The sequence below is a fragment of the Xiphophorus maculatus genome, chromosome 15 (assembly GCF_002775205.1).
Source record: "Xiphophorus maculatus strain JP 163 A chromosome 15, X_maculatus-5.0-male, whole genome shotgun sequence".
NCBI classification, from domain to species: Eukaryota; Metazoa; Chordata; class Actinopteri; order Cyprinodontiformes; family Poeciliidae; genus Xiphophorus; species Xiphophorus maculatus.
Window position 1 is genome coordinate 1,402,004 of NC_036457.1, and position 12,540 is coordinate 1,414,543.

Below are 12,540 nucleotides of genomic sequence, written 5' to 3' on the forward strand. Positions count from 1 at the left end.
AGCGTCTGCCGTTAAGCGGGCGCTGTACCGGTCCGTCGTGGTGAAGAAAGAGCTGAGCCAAAAAGCGAAGCTCTCGATTTACCGGTCGATCTACGTTCCCACCCTCATCTATGGTCATGAGCTTTGGGTCATGACCGAAAGAACGAGATCGCGGATACAAGCGGCCGAAATGGGTTTTCTCCGCAGGGTGGCTGGTCTCTCCCTTAGAGACAGGGTGAGAAGCTCAGTCATCCAGGAGGGACTCAGAGTAGAGCCGCTGCTCCTTCACATCGAGAGGAGCCAGTTGAGGCTCGGGCATCTGGTCAGGATGCCTCCTGGACGCCTCCCTGGTGAGGTGTTCATGTCCCACCGGGAGGAGGCCCCGGGGAAGACCCAGGACACGCTGGAGGGACTATGTCTCTCGGCTGGCCTGGGAACGCCTCGGGATTCCCCCGGAAGAGCTAGAAGAAGTGGCCGGGGAGAGGGAAGTCTGGGCCTCCCTTCTGAAGCTGCTACCCCCGCGACCCGACCTCGGATAAGCGGAAGAAGATGGATGGATGGATGGATGGATGGAAAATGATAGTCGGGAGAACCAAACGATGGAAGAGGAGAGATTTGGCCAAAAAAGGGTGACGTTTGTGCTAATTGGAAATGGTAACTGGACAGGAGAGCAAATGCTGTAAAAAGCTCTAAATTTTAACTCAAATTGTTATCAGGATTAAAACATTTTCTCATATGTATCAGAATGCTGTTAGAAAGGATTATAAATGCTTCATTGTCACTTTTTATCTTTCAGTTTGCTTTGATTTCACGTTAACTGCTGCTAATAGTGTTAGCTGCTGCTAATAGTGTTAGCTGCTGCTAATAGTGTTAGCTGCTGCTATAGTATGAGTTATAACATTTAATTTCTCACTAGGATCAATAAAGTATTTTTGAATTTGAATTATACTGTTATACCTGGACGCTAGTAATGATTCTAACTTCTTCATTTCTCAATTTATGCTATTGATTAAACATTCAGCAACCTTCATTCTGATCAGAGCCATTGCTGTAAAACTCATTCATTCAGTCCTGCGCTTGCTTTCATCTGAAATTAAATCTGCCTCTTCTCTGTAATCCCTGTCCTCATCTGCACAGCATCCGCTCCACCCCCGCTCTGACAGCCAGACACTCCCACAGTGATCTCATCCAGGTCCAGTTTCCTCCGGAGGAGCGACATGTGGACCTGGTGGGACTCCTCACCCACCCAGAGGCCATCTGGACTACCAAGATGCTAACAAGCAGATGATGGATGTACCACAAGAGGCATCTCCTCCTGTCCTATTTGTTCTCTGTTTCTGTATTTATTTAACTGCAGCTTTACTCATCAGGTCAAAGTTCTGTGTCAGCTCCCTCGTTCATTCACTGCGCTGCCATGTTTTATTCATTCATTGATTTTCTTCACCCACCATGTCTTTGGCAGCGGGATGTGGAGCTGGAAACTGTCCCAGCATGCATTGAGAAAAGACAGAAACAGCGGCAGATTGCACTCAGATCTTTGTTTGAAGACATAAAGTCTGTTTTCTGTTTCCACCATAAAGCTAGCTACAGAAAGGATAAGAATAAAAACAAGAAAGAATGTATGATGGTGCATAAAGGCCGTTGTAGACAGAAAAAAATGAGTACAAATCTGCAAAAAACTCAGAAAGTTTGAGGTAAATCTCAGAAATTTTCTATAAAAAAAATAAGGAAATTTCTGAATTTGAAAAGTCAAAAATTTGTTTGAAAAAACTAAAACTCTAGAAAAACATGAGAAATCACAAAAATATATTGTTTTGAATTTCTGATTTTCTGAAATTTTTGAAAAAAAAAGTGATATTTCTGGGTCAAAAGTCAAAAATTGTCTGGAAAAAAACTTTTAAGGTTAATTTTACAAATAATTGTAACATTTTAAGCTTAATCTCTGAAATTTTCTAGAAAAGAATTTAGAAATCTCTGAGTTTAAAAAAGCAAAAATTTGCTTTTCAAAACAAACATACATTTTTAGATTACCGTAATCTCTGAAAAATTGTAGAAAAAAAACTGGAAAAAAGTTGCTAGAAAACACTCAGAAATTGAGATTAATCTCAGAAATTTTGAAAAAAAAAAAACGTGTAGAATTCTGAGTTTGAAAAGTAGAAAATGTTCAACTTTTGAAACTCAGAAATTTCCCTGTTTGAAAAGAATCTCATGCTCCAGAATATAGATGTTTGATAATATGTAATGCTTTGGTTTTGTTTCTATACCAAAAGCTCTTGGAACCTCATTAAAGTGAATCATGAAATCTTTGAATTATCAGGAGATAATTACATTAATCCAGTTGGGCTATGTAAGAAAATGAAAAAAGTTTTAAAAATTGTAACCAATTGGTTTTTCTATAGGATAAAAATAGTAAAATAATAGCCAACCAGACTCTAAATTACTAGTAAATCATTTATAAACCTGTGATGTGAGCAGAAAGGACCCAGGACTCCGAATGAAATGGAGAAATTGCACAACAATTGGTCAGAGATCTGCCTCACTGCATGCTGCAGCCTTGTGTGACATCTTCCTGTCCAAAACATTAACAGCAGGAGTAACACGCGCTGTGAACTGCTCTAAAAGACAATACTTGTGCAATCAATAAATCAAAAAAGCTCCAGAAAAATGTTCCACTTATTCTGAACCTGGCAAGCTCCCTGGATTATTGATTTCAGTAATTCATTCTGGAGTTTAGGCGCGACAGACGAGTGCAGCAGGGATTTTACACAGTTTTTACAGAGTGAGTATTTTTAAGCGCTTGGGTTTTTGTTTATTTATTAAAATACCAATTAGTTTCCACCGAAGTGGTTAATAACCTTCCCGGAGTCCAACTGATAAAACACATACAACACATAAGAGCATTTCCACATAAACATATAATATCACAAAATTAGTCAGACGTCACATTTTACAAATTACACACGTAAACCTAAATTTAAAACAAATATGACTAAAAAAATTGCTCTTTTAAAAGCAAATGTGCTTTTTTAAATCTCGTATTTTTAGGTGGTTTATTCCATTCCTGACTTGTATACGATAGATTTTAGAAACAAGTTTGTCTTAGCGCAGTCCAATAAAAGTAACATCTACGGGTTTAAAATAACGCTAAGCTGCGCTCTTTCTCAGTGACAACAGTCCCTGAACACCAGGCTGAAGTTGGCCTCGGTCCCAATGTGTCAGCCTTGAGCAGACTCTGGGAAAAGTGTGCACTCGTGTTCAAATGCGACACGCTTCCCCCTCTAGATTAAAGGCTGTGACCCAGAGAACGGATATGGAACAAAAAATGGAAATCAAAATCAAACATCTAGAATACCAGGAAAATAGAAGAAATAGATTTTATCTCTGCAGAGAAAAATAACACTTTCAGAAATCCAATTTATTCCAGGCTTTGTTTCTTTTGTCTTCCTCCCTTTGACCTTTTTTCATCCTCTGACAGTATAATGTCATTTTTCTTTTTCACTGCTGTCAGCAGCCTTCAGCCCTGCTCTCAAAGACAAGTGCTATTATCTTATTATGCTGTTATGTGAATAATGCACAGCCATTTGCTCCGGCCGTGACATTCAGAGAGACCAGAAAAGGAAACATGGCTGTGCTGGTTCTACAGTTCCTCCGGTTTAAAACTGAAGCGTTTCCAACCAGGTCCAGAACCTCACTGTGTTTCATTGTAACAGAATCATAGTTTACAGCCATTGTAGAAGAAAAAAAGGAGCAAATTTTGCCAAAACAAAATCTCAGAAACATCACTTATGAAACACAGAAATTTCCATGTTTTTCCAGAAAATTTCTGAGCTTTTTCTAGCAAATTTTTAACGTTTTAAACTCTGAATCTTGTTTGTTCAAGAAAATTACTGATTAAGCAAAATATTTTAGATTTTTTTTTTTTTAGCAAATTTTCAAATTACTAAACTCAGAAACGTATGAGTATTCTTTTTTCTATAAAATTTTTTGATTAATCTCAAATTTTCCACATTTTTTTCTTTAGATTTTTTAAACTCACATTTTGGAGTTTTTTGGTGGAGTTGTTCTCCTCCAATTCCCTAATACACCGCAGCAATTACTCAAATCAGGATACCATCTTCAGATATCCTTTTTGTAGAGCAAATCTGCATTTTGTATGACCAAAATAATGTTTAACTAATAAAATAACTTCAAAAGGTACATTTTAAAATTTCTTTGCTGACAGTTTAATTCTGTATTGCTAATATCTGAGCCACTATTTTTAATAAAATATTCAACCTATTAAATTATTTCCCAGTTGTATGGATTTAATTGACAATGTAAAGTTTGGATTTTATTACTGCTAAATAAACAAATAGATGTAAATAGTAGCAGTTTAAATATCCAACCCTTTTCTGTATTCCCAGCTCTGCATTAACGGTTCTTGTTTCTGCAGACGGGAGCAGACAGCTTGCCACTGATCCATCTGCAAAAGGAGTCAGATGGTGCATCATAAAACCGACCCTTTTATGGCAGCGCGAACAAAGCCTGAAGGAGAAAGCCTGAACAAAACCTCTGACTGGGCTGTTCTGTTAAGCTTTCTCCTGCAAAGGAAGTCCAGCTATTTACCCCATTTACACACATTATGTCAATGCTGCAGCCCACTCGCCCTGGTACCAACAAGAGTAACACAAAAGAGAACAAAAGGCAGCGGTTTCATATCAGATGGGTGATTGTGGCGCTGACCTTGTCAAAAATCGCACCCAGGGGACAAGAGGAGGGGCTGAAGTATCAGATTTTACCTCCCGTTTTCACTTGCATTCAGTTTTTTACATCATATTTATCTGTTCCTCTAACATGGACTGTTTTTTTATTCTTGCTCTACGGTAAAAAAATAAGTTTAAAATTTGACCAAATCTTCAAATGTTTAACATTTTGTTCTACCTAAACAGAATGCTTATGATTTATAATACTTTAAAACCTAAAGACACTGTATAAAAAATATTGGAAATAATATGTGAAACATTGAACAAAAGGGGGGTAATTTTCCTCAAATTCAAAAGTTTCAAAAATGTTATGGAGAAGATTTCTGTCATTTAGCCAATAAGAATAATTTAGGTAATTCTAACTGAGCTAAAACAAGAAAAGTTTGGACTGATTTAGCTTTAGACAGCGAGAAAAAAAATGTTTCATGTATGTAAATATCTGGTTTCTACAGAGTGAGAACTCCTCATCTGGCCAGATTGATCAGAAATAAGCAGAATTGAATGCAGACTGCAGGGCGAGACTCGCTGCAGCCCACACACAGTTCCTGATAGATTTCAGAGGAAGCAGACGCCTCCACTCTGCGTCACAGTTCCCACACACTTTCTCATTCATGTGGACACCAGGAGTGAGTAAAAATATCAGTTTCTGTGTGTACATATTTAAAAATGGTCTGTTAAATGCAAGAAATCCAGCATGAATGAATCCAACTTGGAGGAAGCTGATGACTAAAAATGACAAAAAAAGTTTTTATGTCTGTTAATTACGATGATTTTTTGCTTCCAGCCAATTAAAAGTGCAAAACAAGCTTCAAAGCCCGTGGACATGAGTCTGTTTTTTCTAAATTATAAAAGAACCAGAAGAATATCAAACCATCTCATCCACTCTTTAATCTGACTTCAATAGCTTTGTTGACAATGTAAAAATTCCCTTTAATCTTAAAGCTTTTGCTGCAGTAATATATGTAGTATACATATATGCAGCTGCAGCAGAGCAGTCTATCCCTCCCCCAGCTTTGTTGTCCTATTACTTTAGATGTGGTGGAGGTCAAAACCAATCTCTCTTCTCCTTTCTCCTCTACATCCTTTCATCTATCTATCCTCTGCTGCTCTGCTGTATACATTTAAAGAAAATAATTTTTAATATACTGCAGCATCAACACCTGAAGCAAGAGGCACAATCTAAATGCCAAGGAGAGAAAACAAGAGAGCAGATTACTTTCCAGATACAGATAACATTAAATGTGACCTATTATGCTTCCTTGAACAGGTTGGGCCATGTTTATGGGTTATACAAAACATGTTTATTACACTTTTTGCACAAAACTGGACTTCAGGGTACCTCATAAAACATCTCCAGTCCATAATGAACACCAGATAAATGATTTACAATATAGTGACATTTATTGTGAATGAGATAGTAACTTAAAAGTCTTGGCATAATCTTTCACATCACAAGAGTAAAGAAGAAACAGAAAAATGAAAAAAGAAAATACATTGTTGCACATTTTTTGTACTTCCGTTTGGGTATTTAGGGCGTCTAAAACACAGTGTCTGGAAAATGAGGGCTACTTTCCAAAAACGTTTGGCATGTAGCCCTCGCCTAGCAACCACAGCCAAGCCCAGCCCGTTGCCTAGCAACACAAGTTGAGTTCTAGCACGTTTGGTCAGCTGGTTTCACCTCTGTATGTGCTGTACAGTGGCTGCTGGAAAAGACAAGTGTTTGACTAACCATCCAGAAACCACTTGCTGAATTTGTCTTGGTTGTGCAGGAGGCTCAACTTCTGCTTTTCAAAGATGTACAGTTGTATAACTGTTTGCAAACAATTTTCACATAGGAAGGTAATTGTTGAGTTGGTGGGGGTGTGGCCAGCAGCAACGTGTTTGGATTTAAAGTGACTAGATGCCCTAAAACAGCTCAAAATAGGCAGAACTGATCAACCTATTATCTGAAAATTATTTTGTACGAAAAATGTAACGAACGTTTTGTACAGCCTATGAACATAGGCTGTACAAATAACCCAAAGTTTCAACACAACACTTTACTACACAAATAGATAAAGTCATGACAAAACCTCAGTCTTTAATCTGCTGTTTCAGTAGAGGTTTGTGATGAATGAGCAGACGTTTGTAGCCATAGCAACAATGCTCAGTGTCCACACTTTTCTCAGAAGTCTGGCATCACCACTCGCTGTGTAGCCAAAAATAGATCACAGGGACACAATCTCTAACACACACGTGAACGCCGGGCCTACTACACGCAGCGCATGTCTCCAGAGGATGTTAGGGCCAAAACAGAGGAAGTGCAGAAAAATGGGCATTAACCTACATTCACTGCAGAAGTCCTGCAGCACAGCCTTTAGTCAATGAGTCCCATGATGCGTGCAAGAGAGAAAAACTGTGTTTGCTTTGTATTTGTGACGTTGTGAGGACAGAAATCTGTTGTTTCTTTGGGACTGAAACTCCATAAGGGAATAAAAAGAAAGACGTGGGGAGTTAAGTCTGGGCGTTTTGGCTTAAAAACATCTCTGATTTTTTGTTAAATTATTAATTAGGAGTATGTACTGCAACATGTCTGCAGTCTTTGAGATGCTCTTTTTACATAAATTGGAGCTTCCTCAAGACATTTAAAGCCCAAAGAACAAATGATGTCCAAAGTCTTCTGTTGTGTTCAGTGTGTTTTCACCTTAGTTCTGTCTTTTACATTTGTCAGTCTTTTATTACTTGTTGTTTATTTGTTTTAGGTAGGGTTATGTTCTTATTTTGCCCAGTTTGTTTACTCCTGCTTGCTCTCTCTCCCTCAGCCTGCCTTCTGCTCCCTCCTCACAGCTGCTCCCTGCTTCTAATTAGCACTGGCCCATTATCTAGTAATCAAGCAACCACCTCTGTTTCACTCACTCCTAACTGGTTTCCTCTGTTCCATTTCATGCTTCATGGGTCCAGCCATCACCAGAAACCATGACAATAACCACACTATTTCATAAAATAAAAATAAAACAGTCGCTTGGATCCAGTTTTATCCCTTTATTTTGCATTTCTGCTGTCATTTTTTATCATTTTATGTTGGAGAAAGTATTTTTAAATCTATATTCTAGTAAATTATCTTTGTTTTAGTTTTTGTTTCTGAACTAATGACCAGCATTTTATCCCATTTAGCTGAGATATTATCACAGTATAACTTATAACAATGATTAAATTAGCATTGAAGAAGCTAATTTTTAATACTCTTGAGTTAAACATGACATCTGATGTGTCAGATATTAATGCAAGCCAATACATAGTTGAGTGAATTTCTGTGTTGTTGGGCCTGAGGTCAGAGTCGGCTGGCGAGGCGCCATTTGGAACGAGGTCAGTCGGACATGGCTGTTGGCACAAATCAACACCATTCATGTTGTCTAATAAATAACTCTTTTTCTACTCTGATGCGCTCTACTACCAGGATTCTGTGATGCATAGAGCTTAGATCTTTTAAGTTGAATGCAGATTCACTATGAATGTGTGTATTAAAAGCTGCATTTATTAAACAAATAGCCGGCAGCGTAATTCCTGTCAAAATGTTTTGTCAGCATCCAGAGAAACAAGACAAAGAGTGTTAGTGTCAGGATTAAATGATGAAGCTTCAGAGGAGACGACATCTCTGAGAGGAGGAATGATCTAATAACCGCACAGAGATGCATTTAATGCTGCGAGCGGACGCAGAAGATTTGTGCATGAATAAAACTCAAACACATGAGTGCTGATGCGATGAGTTGAATAGGTGTAGACGGCCTGCTTTGAGTGTTCGAATAAATTTTGCGTTGGTGAAAGAGAAGTGAGGCGGTGATTCTACCAGAGAACAGCTTGATTATTAGAAAACATCCCCAGTCACAGATGTGCAGCTGCTGGGGCGGAGCAGACGCCATGTTTCCCCACTGAAAACAACTCATAATGTTCTTATTAAAAATAAAGACTTGCATTCAGTATTTTTGTTTTTATTTAATCTTTCAAACACAGAAACTTTGCGATGCTACAATTTATTATAATTTAAACAGTTCTGCTTGTATTTTGTATTTTGTACTTGAAGGTGACTATTATGCTTCCTGGACAGGTTTATGTGCTACACAAAACATCTTCATTAAATTTTTTCAAAAATCTTATTCTTTGATAATGAGATTTTATTTTGTTTTAGGACCTTTAAATCGGTCTCTAGATGGTAAGTCAACAACAAACCACTTGTCTTTTCCAGCAGCTATTGTTCAGTGCATACAGTGATAAAACCAGCTTACCAATTGTGCTGGAGCTCAGCTTGTGTTGCTAGGTGATGGGCGGAACTCTGCTGGGGTTGCTAGGTAACGTGCTGGGCTCTGCTGCGGTTACTAGGTGTGGGGTCGTGCCAGCTGATTTGTTACATTGCTTTTAAACCGCTCAAATTCCAGACACCAAAAAACATTAACTCATTGCCAAAACAAGTCTGGGTGGATTTTTAAATGGCTTGGACCGTTTTTGGGAGCAGTAGAAAACCAAATGGAAGTACAAAAACATGCATAATGTGAATTTTTTATAATACATCCCCTTTAACATTTTTTTGCTTTTGCCACCATTTTTTTATGTAAATCAACAGTACATTTGTTAATGGTCAAGGTTTTTAATTTATTTTTGTCCTAAACAGAGCAGACTGAAAGTAATTCAGTTCTACTTTTCTAATTTTAGCATGATGTTTGAAATATCCTTAAACACACAAATACTTTTTAACACATCCAACTAAACTTTGAAGACAGATGATACGGCCTCTGCTGTGCTTTTTAGTAGGTATCTGTCTTTTTTAAGTTTTGTTTTTGTGGGTTTAAATAAGATGCTTTTCCTTTTTTTCCAGGAATTTCAGACAGTATTCTAGGAAGGCTGGCTCATAATTTTCTGGAAGATTAGTCATCATTTTTGTGTTTTTTCCTCAACTGGGGCGGTTTATTTTTGGTCCAGTGGAGCCTGATAATGCTCTGTCAAGCGTACTGGTAGAGGCCGAAGTCACCAATTCAGAAAGCAGAAATATCTGTAACAACAGGCTGATAAAGGGGATTTAAAGGCCTGAATTAACTCAATGTTTAGGTTTAGTGCCGTGGAAATTCTGGTAACAATTAATTTGTTTCTTTGCTGTTAAACCTGGATTAATAAGGTCACTTTAAAAAATAAATCAATTAGGTATTCTTATGTGTTTTCCTCTTTTGTTTTGGGTATTGCAGTAATTAAATATTTTCAAAGGATGCTAATAGTTTAAATGTCCTTTTTACAACATTTAAAGGGGATTAAATGGATTAATAACGTAAAATGGGAGCATAGCATAAATAGGCATATTACATATGGTAGCAATTAAAACAGATTAAAGGCCCCAGTATAGTTGACCTGAAGACGAACAGTCGGAGGGCAGTCACATGGTTTTCGGATGCTTGTTTCCACACAAAATTATCAATGTTTACAATTCTTTTTTTTACCCCTCCAGGGGGTCTTTTGTGGCTCTAGTGTCCCTTAAATGACAGTAGGCTGACAGGAAACGGGGAAAGACATGCGGCAAATGTCGTCGGGTCCGGGAGTCGAACCCGCGTCGAGGACTCAAGGCCTCCAAATGTGGGTCACGCTAACCGCTACGCCACCACGGCACGCCCACAATTCATTTTTGATAAGATCTGCTGGAACAAAGATTTCCCTGTAAATAAACATTTTTAGTCAATCTGACAACAACAATATTATTCCTATTTATGGCTTATACCTTTAAGATATTGTAGATAGAAAAACAAGGAGTAAATTTCCACCAAAATTTAAAGATCTCAAAAAGAGAACATGGAAATTTATAAGATTGAAAAGTTGAAAGTTTGCAAGAAAAAAATTAACCAGACTTACTAATCTCAGAAATTTTATAGAAAAAGCATTTCCAAAAGTTTAACATTTTTCACCTTAAGTAATGTTCTGAGTTTGAAAAGTAAGAAGTTAGAAATGTCAAAAAAAATTAAGACTAAACTAAAAATTTCTGAGGTTTTCAAGCAAATTTTCGACTTTTCAAGCTCCAAACCTTCCAAGTTTAAAAAAATAAATAAAAAATTGCGATTTCTCTTATAAGTCCTGTTTTCTTCTATCAAATTTTCAATTATTCAAACTGAGACATTTTAAAGACTTTTTCTAGAAATGTTTTGACTTTTCAAACATATTTAAATGTTTTTTTTTCTGAAAAATTTGAAATGAGTTTTTTTGGGAAGAAATTTAGTTTATCTACTGCCCATAATACACAGTGGTACTTACCAGATAAAAGATCTGTGCATTTTTTTTATTAATGGTTAAGAAAACTAACCACAAGTGATTCATGGAGCCCGTCTATTCTATTTTCAGGATGTCTTTCCAAACATTTGGGTCGTGTTGGGCTACCTAGCAGGAAATACACTTTTCCAAAATCAATTAATCTGTCAGTTTCGTTACAAAGACATATGATCTGGTCAGAAATGTTTCAACAAAACACCCATCATCCAGTGATGCCTGAGAAAAAGAAAATCTTTCTGGGTCACAGGCAGAGAACCATGCTGCTTTGGAAGAAAGAGGAGATCAAGAGGAAAATGGGGGAGGAAGCTGGATAAAGCTACACCCACCAAAGCAGATAGGAGAAAACCAGTGCAATCCATCAAAGATAAATAAAATAGACTACATTAGTCTGCGTGAGTGACACTTCAAAAAGTGAACAGCCATTTCAGCTTTGCACAGATCGATCTCATTCAGCAAGGAGGACACCAGATTAACTAAGAGGTGCCCATCTCTTGTTCATACGCTGCTGATTACTTATCAACGCCTGCTCACTTCTGGATCCTGATGGGATTTTCACGGCCCATTTATGAGCCTGTGCGATGGGGGATCTGGAAGAAATGCATGGAGGGAGGCAGGGAAGGATAAATGAAGGGTAGGGAGGATGTAAATAAGAGATGGAGAAGGTGAGACATGAGCCAATTTATGAGAAAAAGAGGGAAGAAGTTGAGATGTGTTGAAAATAAATCCACAAAAAAAATAAGAAAGACACTGAGAGAGATTAGTCCCAATGACCCACTTAGCACAAAATGCCTTTTAATTTCTGCAAATGATGAAATACTCCATTAGAAAAAGGAAAAGAGCTAAAATAACCTAAACTCAGACACACTCTGGTTTGCTCTACAAGCTAAGAGTTTTCCATTTTATTCAAACCATTTTGCTTCCCCCTCCTGAGGCATTTTTACATAATTATAGCTAATTCTCCAGATTAGCATGCTAGTTACATAATTAAGTCGTCATATTTAAAGACTGCTGTAATTTCCAAGGACAATAAATTTGCAAAACACATTTTTCTTTAGAACGAACATCAAGATTTTTCAGAGGCGCTGCATAATGAATTCAAATCAACTGTCCCTATAAATATGGCAGAGATTCTCATGTTATTCAAACATAAGAACCAAGATACAAACAGGAGCTTTGGTGAATTCTGACAATCAATATTTAATAATGAAACTGAAAAAAACAACTTACAAAGACACAGAAGATGATTAGTGCCACTACAAAAGTAAATTCTTACAATTCTCTGTCAAAATCCAAATATTCTTACAAGTGTGTCAGTTGTGCACTTTATCAACAATGAAAGCCTGTCCCAAATATATTTGGTAGATTTGAGTTTAAAGCCTGGATTTGCCTGATGGTGCATAAACAATTTAAACAATTCTGAATCTGAGACAAACAGAATAGTGGGGAAAAAGTGAGAATTTAAACGTTAAAGTCCAAATTCTGAGGGGAAAAAACCAGCAGAATTCAGAGGAAAAAAGTCTGAATTATGGGGGTAAAAAGG

General features: G+C 37.4%; 1 protein-coding gene across 3 annotated transcripts in view; it reads right to left on the reverse strand.

Annotated features, from left to right (window-relative positions):
* Window positions 1-12,540, reverse strand: part of trim67 (tripartite motif containing 67) — a 40,757-nt gene that overhangs the window by 24,148 nt on the left and 4,069 nt on the right. The window lies entirely within an intron of this gene.